Source organism: Equus przewalskii, chromosome 25, assembly GCF_037783145.1.
Source record: "Equus przewalskii isolate Varuska chromosome 25, EquPr2, whole genome shotgun sequence".
NCBI classification, from domain to species: Eukaryota; Metazoa; Chordata; class Mammalia; order Perissodactyla; family Equidae; genus Equus; species Equus przewalskii.
In genome coordinates, this window is record NC_091855.1 from 21,660,659 (window position 1) to 21,670,532 (window position 9,874).

The 9,874-nt window shown below is 45.9% G+C and overlaps 1 long non-coding RNA gene across 1 annotated transcript; it reads right to left on the minus strand.

The window, feature by feature from the left end:
* Positions 1-241: 241 nt before the first annotated feature.
* LOC139079354 (uncharacterized) lies at positions 242-1,223 on the minus strand. The gene is made up of 3 exons (XR_011532927.1): positions 1,115-1,223; positions 606-796; positions 242-459 (listed from the first exon to the last, which is right to left on the minus strand). It is a non-coding gene; the product is annotated as an uncharacterized lncRNA (long non-coding RNA).
* Between the last annotated feature and the right edge of the window lie 8,651 nt (positions 1,224-9,874).

The following is a 9,874-nucleotide window of genomic DNA, read 5'->3' on the forward strand; positions in this document are numbered from 1 at the left end:
AAGCATATAATAAACTCCCTCTTAGGGTAACTGCTTCTTAGGTTTCGAAGTGAAAAACATTGCCAGGAGGAGGATGCAGGGAGCCTCAAGGAATCCTTACCTTCAGTCCATTAACTAGGTCCTGTCCACAGATTTCCCAAGACAATCCAGGGTGACTCCCCCTCTTAACTCAAAGTCTGCTTATGGCTCTATTTCAGACTCCCGGGATGGGCAGCACAGTTCGACAGGAATGCACCGGATAATTAAAGAGATGATTTTATTCAGGCTATTGCAACAGGGAGGACATTCATTAACGCAGAGGAACATCTCAGAGGGAAGGAAGGATGGCCTGGGGTTTTTATGAAGGCAAGGGAGTGGGAAGCAGAGTGGACAAGTCGTCATTTGTGAAGGGGGGATGAGAAAACGCTGAGTATGTGAAGGCAAGGTGGTCCTTTGCCGTCTCTCCACCATCCAGGCTCTCTGGAAGCAAATGGCTCAGATAAACTTCAACATGGTCAACACGTTACCAAAAATCTGGCCTCCCCTGTAGCTGAGAGGGGAGGAAATAAGTGATGAAACGAGGTCCCCAGTAGGCAGAGAAGGAAGGGTGGGGGGAGCGGACATACCTCCAGGAGCTCTTTGGGCAAGCTGAAATTTTACTCCCCAAATTCAGACATCTCCCCCTTCTCCCCGTCTATTCTTTTCTCCCTCTTTCTCTCAATTGGCAGGTGGGTGAGGATATTGTTGACCGAAATATCCAGAAAACTGACCACCACCAGAAGATTCCAGCCACATCCTTGGGGTTCCTGAAAGATATCTTTTGAAGAGAAAGAAAAGTTTAGACGCTTGAATAGCTACAGTCACAATGAAAGGTTATAATTTTCTTTGGCAGTAAGAATAGCCTTTTTCCTAACGTCTTCTTTGATAAAGACAAGTCTGCTTCCAGCACCCCTCATTTCAACCAATCCAGCCAGATGGGTGCATTTTTTGTTTGTTTGTTGTTGTTGTTGTTGTTGTTTTTGAGGAAGATTAGCCCTGAGCTAACTACTGCCAATCCTCCTCTTTTTGCTGAGGAAGACTGGCCCTGAACTAACATCATGCCCACCTTCCTCTACTTTATAGGTGGGACGCCTACCACAGCATGACTTTTGCCAAGCGGTGCCATGTCCGCACCCGGGATCCGAACCAGCAAACCCCGGGCCTCCGAGAAGCAGAATGTGCGAACTTAACCACTGTGCCACCGGGCCGGCCCCCAGATGTGTGAGTTTTTCCATTCACATGACACGGGGTTTAAGGGTGGAAGGAAAGATGAGCTGTTTCCCCCATTACTGACTCTTTCCACCCCGCAGAGACTGTTTGTGGAGGCTTTGTGTTGCTGGCTGTAGATAAAACAATTGGGGTGGGGGCCACTTTGGAAATAGGGGGAGGGGTGGGGATTCTTCCATCTGGAATCACAAGGCTCTTGGTGGCAGGGCCAGATGGAACCATGGTCTGTCTGTGGAGACAAAGCTTCTCTTTAAACTGGTCGTGCAAACAAGAATATGAGGTTTTTGACAACACGATGACCAAAAGATAGGAAACTGAGACTGGTTATGACATGCCAAGGGCAGATCACTCCGACTTTAGTGAATTAAGCCCTGAATGTAATTCAGCAAGGAGCTTCCTTGAGCTGATGAAAATAAGGATTGTAAAGCTTCGAATTCAAACTGGAACGTGAGCAAAACAACTCGCAGGCAGCCAGGCTCCATCCTCTGAACTCAAAGTCATCCTTCAGCTGGGAGCGAACATGCTTCCTTAACGCACCAGAACAATGTTGGGCTTAAATTACTGTAAAGAATTTTCTAAATGCTGAGTGTCCCTGTCGACACTGTTAATGAACATCCTCTAAGCTGCATTTAAGCCAAATTCCAAGGTATAATTAGGGATACTGAACAATGATACCATGTAGATTGCGAGTTTCCTTGAAGCTCCCAACATCCAATTAGAGGGGTGGTAGCAGATTTCCCAAAGCACAAGAGATGAAAACCATCTGTCACAGCCTGCTTCCTAAGTCCTTCCTTCCAGGAGAGCTCTTTGTGTCACCTAAGAATGCCAAAAGGAAGCCTTCTTGGCCCTCAAACCCTGTCTTCCAACGAGAGATCACTTAACAAGCTGTGTGCCCTGGAGCAGGTCACTTCCCCCATCTGAGCCTTCATTTTCTCATCCACAAAATGCAGCAGCTGGACATGAATCAGAGTTGTCAAACTTTTTAAAGCAGTAGAAACTTTTGTTTTCCCCAAAGGAAAACTTTAGGATGGAACCCAATTTGTAAATATCTTTTGTTACTTGGAGCATGTGTAAACAAGATGCTACTGATCAGACTGACAGAAATAGCTCAGCTCTGTGTGTCTTAAATCTGCAAATAGACTATCAGTTCAATGTACTAGATTGCTCCCTGCAAGTATTAAGTACTTTATAAATGTTGTGTAGGAAACAATGTGTGCTTGGATGGAAAAGCATGTATCATTAGACCACTCTCTTCTGGTTATCTGATCGAGATGCTGTGGGGTCCTTTTCTTTGCCTTTGAGCTGTTTTACAACTCTCTAAATTATAGATAACTGGTAGCAATGCAAACAACTCTTCTTTATAGACATAAAAATAACTTCTGTCCCCGTGCATGTTCGATTGACTTCCCTCCCTATCCGCTACGGAAAAGCCAGATTCCTTCTATTTGTAAATTTATTTCAACATTCCTTTGCTCCGTATCAATTGGTGCTTCTTTGACTTCTCATTCGAACTGGCTGTAACATCTTACCAGCTCTCATTAATAACGAGCTAAATAAAGTCTCTAACATGTGTTCACTTACATCTGTACGAGAGTCATGATTTTAGCTTTCTTTGGAAATTACCTTATTTTGAAAATTTCCCAATATTATATCGTGATCCTCGCCAATTCTGATCAAACACACCACCTCCATATTGAAAGAGCCACGTTAAACCAGGCTTCCAAGTCTCAATAAATACCCCAAATTTGCCCTCCCATTGTGGGAGGTGCTGAGGCCCTGGGAAAAATAAACTCAGCCTTGTCTTATCAATAGTCTTGGTGATTTTGGGGAGATGGCATTCCATAGAAAGAGAAGACATTTGGAGGCAACTGTGTATGTGAGCTTGAGTTATTCAGGAGGGTTTCTTCCTTGCTCAAGTTCAGAGGGATGATAGCATAAATATTCTTTCTTTTTTCCTATATGGAAAAATCTAGAGTTTTGGGGGCTGGAAGGAATCCAGGAGATGACCTAACGCCTTCCTTCCCGTATGGATGAGGTCACTGGGACTCACAGGGGTAGGTCAGCAGGGGGCTGGGATTTGAATTCCAGTCCTGCAGCTCTGGGCCAGGCATCCCGCATTCATTCATTCCCTCACCCACTCATTCATTTTAACCATCATTTACTGTGTGCTGGGCACTGTGCCACGTGATGAGTGCTCAGAAGTGGGGTCACATTTTTGAGATCTTTGCCCCCTTTTGCCCTCTGCCCCTTATAAGCAGATCCATGTTCTTTCCTCAAGAAAGCAGTGGAAGGGAAGAAGGTTGGGACTAGCCTGTGAGAAGTCCCAGCTGTCAATCCCCAAAGTCCAAACACTTGGGAAGAACAGAGAAGATATAGGGAAAGACCAAGAAATCTAGTTAAGGCTTTGTGGCCGGGGAACCAGGCAAAGAAAGGGTTACTGAGGATTTTATCCATAACTAACATGGCCTGTCAAATGTTTTTCAGAACAAGAAGAAACTCTATGTTCTGTTTTGCAGAAACTGATGTTCCCGGTTTGCAGATGTTGCTACCTTGCAGAGAAATTAACACACTTGCCCCAAGACCCCTGCAAATTGTTCCAGCTCCAAGCGTCCTAAAGCTACCTTAAGCTCATTAGCATCTTAAATTCTCCTCCTCTGGGAGGGTCCCAGCCCCCATTTCCAGATCAGGGGGTGTACACAGTGGTATGTTTACCTGCTACACATGTGCCCTGAAAGAGCACAGTTGTTACATGGCTGTTACAAATAGACCTGTTTCCTCTGCTCTCTTGTGGATGAAGTCTCCAGGGGCACTGAGCCCGGAGAGACACTGCGTTGGGTAACATCCCAGGTGTTCTCCATTGCTTGTGCAGGCAATAAAGCTTTTCTTCACCCACTTCTGCCTTGGTTGTGCTTTTTCAGCTCTGCACTCACCACGAGGCGAACCCATTAGGTTTGGTCACAGCTTTCCCTGGGCCAGTGGTAGAGGGGGCAGTGATGAGAACAAAGCAGGGCATGGGTCCCAAGAGGGCAGCAGACAGGGTCCTAGCAGGGCCCCGAGGGTCCTAGCAGGGCTCTGAGGTCCCTGTGCCACAAAGCAGCAGACAGTCCCTCACCCTCCCCAGGGCCATGAGGACAAGACTGAGGGATAGCTCAGGAGTGCCCTGTGGGACCAATAACCACAACCAAATGCCCTGACACCATTAGGGTCTTGGCACCATAAGACCCTGAAACTTTAAAAAAAAAAAAAAAAAGAGGAAGAGTTGGTGCTGCAGGTAGCGGGGCAGACACTCAGAGCGGAGGAGGCTCCAGGATTTCTCCCCAGACTGTGTCAGGAGGACAGTGTCTCCTCTCTGTCAGTCTAGACGAATCAAACTCCTGACCATCACTGGAGGTAGCCACTCCATAGGAGACAATAACAATCCTACACTGGGTTGTAAGGAACTCCTCAATAAAGAGCGATGCTGAGCAAAATGATGCAGGGATGGCAGATGGTAGGGTTGCTTTTAAAATATGCCCTGGGGCCGGCCCCTTGGCCAGCCCCTTGGCCCAGTGGTTAAGTTCCACTGCGCTCGGCTTCGGTGGCCCAGGGTTTTGCCAATTCGGATCCTGGGCTCAGACATGGCACTGCTCATCAGGCCATGCTGACGCGGTGACCCACATGCCACAACTAGAAGGACCTACAACTAGAATATACAACTACGTACTGGGGGGCATTTGGGGAGCTAAAGCAGAAAAAAAAAAAGAAGATTGGCAACAGTTGTTAGCTCAGATGCCAATCTTTAAAAAAAATCCTATATTCCTGTTAAAAAATAAACAAATAAATAATAAAATAAGCCCCGATCTTCCCAGCAAAGTGTTTTCTGAGTGTTACCGCAGCCCAGCAACAGGGACCAGAGCCGGTGAGGCGGAGGGAGGTCTGCCTGGAGGGGGCGGGGGAGGGGAGCACACGCAGCCTCACTTCTTCTTTCCCCAGTCTCACTTCCTCTTTTCCCTGGACAGCAGATGTGACCCTGGGCTGACCCTGCAGGTGCTCCCTCTCCCCTGCTGGCTGCTGGACAGATCTCACATTCCAGTCTTTTCCACTTCCCAAGAGGACCAGACTTTCAAAAGGGGGAAGGAAGGAAGGAAAGAAGGGGAGGGGGAGAAGGGATCCTAAGAGAATGGAGAGTTCAGCAGAAGAGAAAGGTGGGGGGCAGATTGATGGGGAAGGGAAAATCAGACAGGAAGAGAGAAACGAGTGAGTAACAATTGTGAAACTTTGGCACCTGAGGCCTCCCCTTCTTTTGGTCAGCTCTTGCCTGGGGGCCAATCACAGGGGGCTTAGGAGGGCTGTGTGCCGCTCTCACATTCATGTAGCGCCACACATTTAGATTTGCAAAGACCTCCAAATGAAATACTGAGAGGCACAGACCTGCATTTTACAAAGACGATGCTCAACCTTCAACTTGAAGCTTGTCCCCACCCTGGGTGCCCCGAGCTGCAGTGCGCCATGAGTCACAAATTTAGTGATCATTGCATCCAGTTGTTTTTTTTTGTTTTTTTTTTGGAGGAAGATTAGCCCTCAGCTAACTACTGCCAGTCCTCCTCTTTTTGCTGAGGAAGCCTGGCTCTGAGCTAACATCCGTGCCCATCTTCCTCTAGTTTATACGTGGGACGCCTACCACAGCATGGCTGCCAAGCAGTGCCATGTCCGCACCCGGGATCCGAACCAGCGAACCCAGGGCCGCCGAGAAGCGGAACGTGAGAACTTAACCGCTGCGCCACCGGGCCGGCCCCCATTGCATCCAGTTTTATCCCAATGTTTCCTTCGTATTTAACAGGCGAATCTGCTGAAGGCAGACATTTAAAATGAATCACAAATTTTAGAATGCTGTTAGGATTCCACTCTTCATTTTTTAATTTATAGGGAGCCTTTAAAACCGGAGGTGACCCAAGTCCCCCTCAGTCCCTGAGAAGGACTTGATGCCACTTGCCACAGCCTGAGGCCTCTTATAAAGCCAGAGTTTCCTCTGGAGAACGCTCACAGGAACAAGGAAAGCCCCACCAAATGCTTGGAAGAGAAGTAGTCATGGCATCATAACGGTTAAAGTAAAAATTATTCTGAGACTTCTTAAAACGGTAAGGAAGATTTTATTCAGGACTATCGCCACAGGTGTCAAGGCTATTGCAACAGGGGAGAGAGATCAGGCTGAACTCTGAATACGACAAGAACAAATTGGGATTTATAGCCAATGAGCAGGTTGGAGGGAGGGGTGGGTCAGGGGATAGAAAATTACTAAGAGGAGACATCAAGGGTGGGGGATTCTTGCTGAAGGCAGCCAGGGTGATCAGATATCAAGGGCTGGGGGACTCTCTCCAAACTGACCCAGCAAGATTCGTGCTACAAATGGGCTGTGTAGGCCCAGCAAGGATGGAGCTGAGGTTGAGGCCTAGTCAAGAAGAGGGCTCAGAAGAGCCTGACTCAAGTTTGGTCAAGGAGAGAATCTTTGTCAGTCACAGCCACTTTATCCCAGAGGGTCCCACAGCTATTGTGACAACACAAGAACTAGTTTTCCTTCATGAGAGACTAAGAGGAGGGGAAAAAGGAGACGCTCTGGATACTAACTCGAGGAATATTTTCACCTCTGGCACTGTACCCCCTTGCTGGTGGCCCACCCAACAGCCTTTCCCTGACTCCCTCCTCCCATGAGCTTTCCTCTTATGGGAGGGGATGAAAATGCCCAAGATTCATCTTCCCAGCCTCCCTTCCAGCTAGAAGTAGCCTTATGACCCAGTTCTGGCCACCAAGAGAAGGAAAGTTTCATAAGTCTCCTCTCTGGATGAGGGGATGGAAGATAACTTGCCTGGTGCTGAGGCAGTCATTCCCCACCGTGAGATGGCAAGCCCAAGGACAGAAAGCCTGCCGAAGGTGGAAGGAGAGAAGGAGCCTGGGTCTGTGGTGACATTGCTGCACTGTTGCCCCAACCCCTAACTAACCACACCCAGCCTTCTTGAGGATGAGAGAGAACTAAGTGGCCTTTTATTGAAGCTCCTCTTTTGCAGGTGTTCTAGAACTCGCAGCCAAAAGCATTTCTAACACCCAGGGCTGTGCTAGGATTTGCAAAGGATACAGGGACATCCAAGCCTTGGCCTCTTCCTTCTGTTCTAGAAGTTGATAGTCAAGGTGGGAAAACTAGACGTATGTCCATGTTTTCAATGTCCTTCAAAATTAGACAACTTAGAATATAATCAAGTTTTAAACTGAAAGTAATAGCAATTCCTCTCCTGGAAATTTTTCCCCAGGAAGTGTGTTCAAAGATATCAACTGAACTGTAACATATAATAGAGAAAATGTGGACGCACCCTAAATGCTTAACAATAGGGGCTGAAATTACAGCCCATACATAAATGGAAATTACAGCCTGTACATACATATTACGAAGTCATTAAAGATTTGATGTTCAAGTGTACTTGATGATAGGAATTCTCTAGATAATAATCAGGAAAAAAAGATTATTAACTGTATATTATATAAATCCATTCTTATGCAGAAAAATATCACTGAGCGTAGGTTAAATGTGAAGCTGTCAGCAGTGAATATTGTTATATGGTGGAGTTATGATTGATTTTTATTTTCTTTACACTTTTCTGTACCTTTTACATTTGTTGCAATGAACACATATTTCTTTTACAAGAGTTCCACTAAGAATGTTTATAAATGCAACTGATTAGTAAGAGTATATATGCTGTGTACAGTGGAGAGCTTTAAAAAATCTACCAAATATTTGCAAAACAATATGGTATATGGGGGGGGGGGAGAGAATACCAAAAGTATTGGCTTTATAAAACTCTAAACAAAACTTTTTGTATTATATATGGTATAGACAGAGTATGTAATTCAGGCATTGTGAATACCTTTTAGAAATGCTTTTAAGGCTTTTAAGTTTTACCTAGGATTATTTGAAAAGTCTGATTTAACTCTCTGTGTATAATATAGAAACTTAATTCATACAAGAACCCTTAGTATTTCTTAGAGGCATAAATACATTAAAGGATCTCTCAATTTCTAGAATACTTCCAAATCATAAATAGTGTCATCAGCTTGAACTCTGTGATATTCTCATAGGCTCATAACTCACTTGGTGTGACTCTGATGCTGCCAGGAGCATAGCTTAATTCCTGAGTTTGACCCTCTTTCCCTGTTTCCCAGTATATTCTAGCAAAACAGGTAGCAGTCCAGCATTCCTCGTGCTAGAACAGTGTTAAAACAATTGTGATTACATTTGACATCTGAGTACAGAAAAAGATGGTGAAGGGCAGTGGAATGTGTCACCCCAAAATATGTCACCTGGGCATAAGGACTATTTTGAGCTAAAGACGCTTGAAGAACAGCAGATGCAAGAATGTCATTCTGATCTCCCCTTTTCTCCTGAAAGCAAGAGTTAATACTCCCATGTGAAAGGTGCCGTCCCCACACCAGGAGGAAAGAAACATTGTCATCACCAGATCCGGGAGTGGAGGGCGAGAGACATCTGTACAGACCTTGTTACTATAACTCTTATCTTCCTTTAGTCTCCCCATATATTTTAGTTACTTTTCCACAATTGCTACTCTTTGTTCAACTTAGTGTATAAGCACTTGGGCCTATCTGCTTCTTGGGTCTGCACTTTTCTATGGGGGCTCCCATGTACATGCAAAATTCTATATGCTTCTCTCCTGCTAATCTGCCTTATGTCAATTTAATTCTCAGGACCAGATGTAGACCCTAAGAGGGTAGAGGTGAAGTTATGCCTCCCCCACAGTCGTCTGTGTTTATTTACGAAGACTGTTGGTTGGGCTTACTGAGCCACTCAAGGTCCCCATGATACTGATTCATCCCACATTCTTGTGGTCACCTCTGGCTCTGAGCTGCTTCGGCTGAATTGCTTGACTTTAGGAATCATCTCGCCCTCCTGCTCATGTAGCCATTACTCCACATACTGTCCACCCAGGCAGTGGTTTCAAACCCCTTCCCCAATTTGCACGGGGCGAGTGTGCTTTTGCGTGTGTGTGTGTGTGTGTGCTGAAGGCTCTAAAAAACTGGTGCATGGCCCTCTCACTTCTTTCCTCTCACCCCCAAAGGCAGGAACTGCTTTGTCTCTCTTTTGTTGCTTAAGCTCCTGCAAGCCAGTGCCCTCAGCATCTCAACTTCTTCTGTATTCATTCAGTCAGCAAATATCTATTGAAGGCCTACTATGTGCCAGGCACTGCGCTAGAAGGTAAAAACAGTCATGGTCCCTAACTTCAGAGAGCTTACAGTCTCGTATCAAAGACAAACCTTATTCAAAGAATCACACAATCAAATATAGTTCCTCTAAGTGCTTTCTCTTAACTTTCTTCTTCTTCTTCTTTTTTTTTGGTGAGGAAGATTGGCCCTGAGCTAACATCTGTTGCCAATCGTCCTCTTTTTGCTTGAGGAAGATTGGCCTTGAGCTAACATTTGTGCCAGTCCTCCTCCACTTTGTATGTGGGACGCCATCACAGCATGGCTTGATGAGCAGTGTGTAGGTCTGCGTCTAGGATACAAACCTGCAAACCCCAGGCCGCCAAAGTGGCGCGCACAAACTTAACTGCTATGCCACTGGGCTGGCCCCCTCTTAACTTTTTATTTT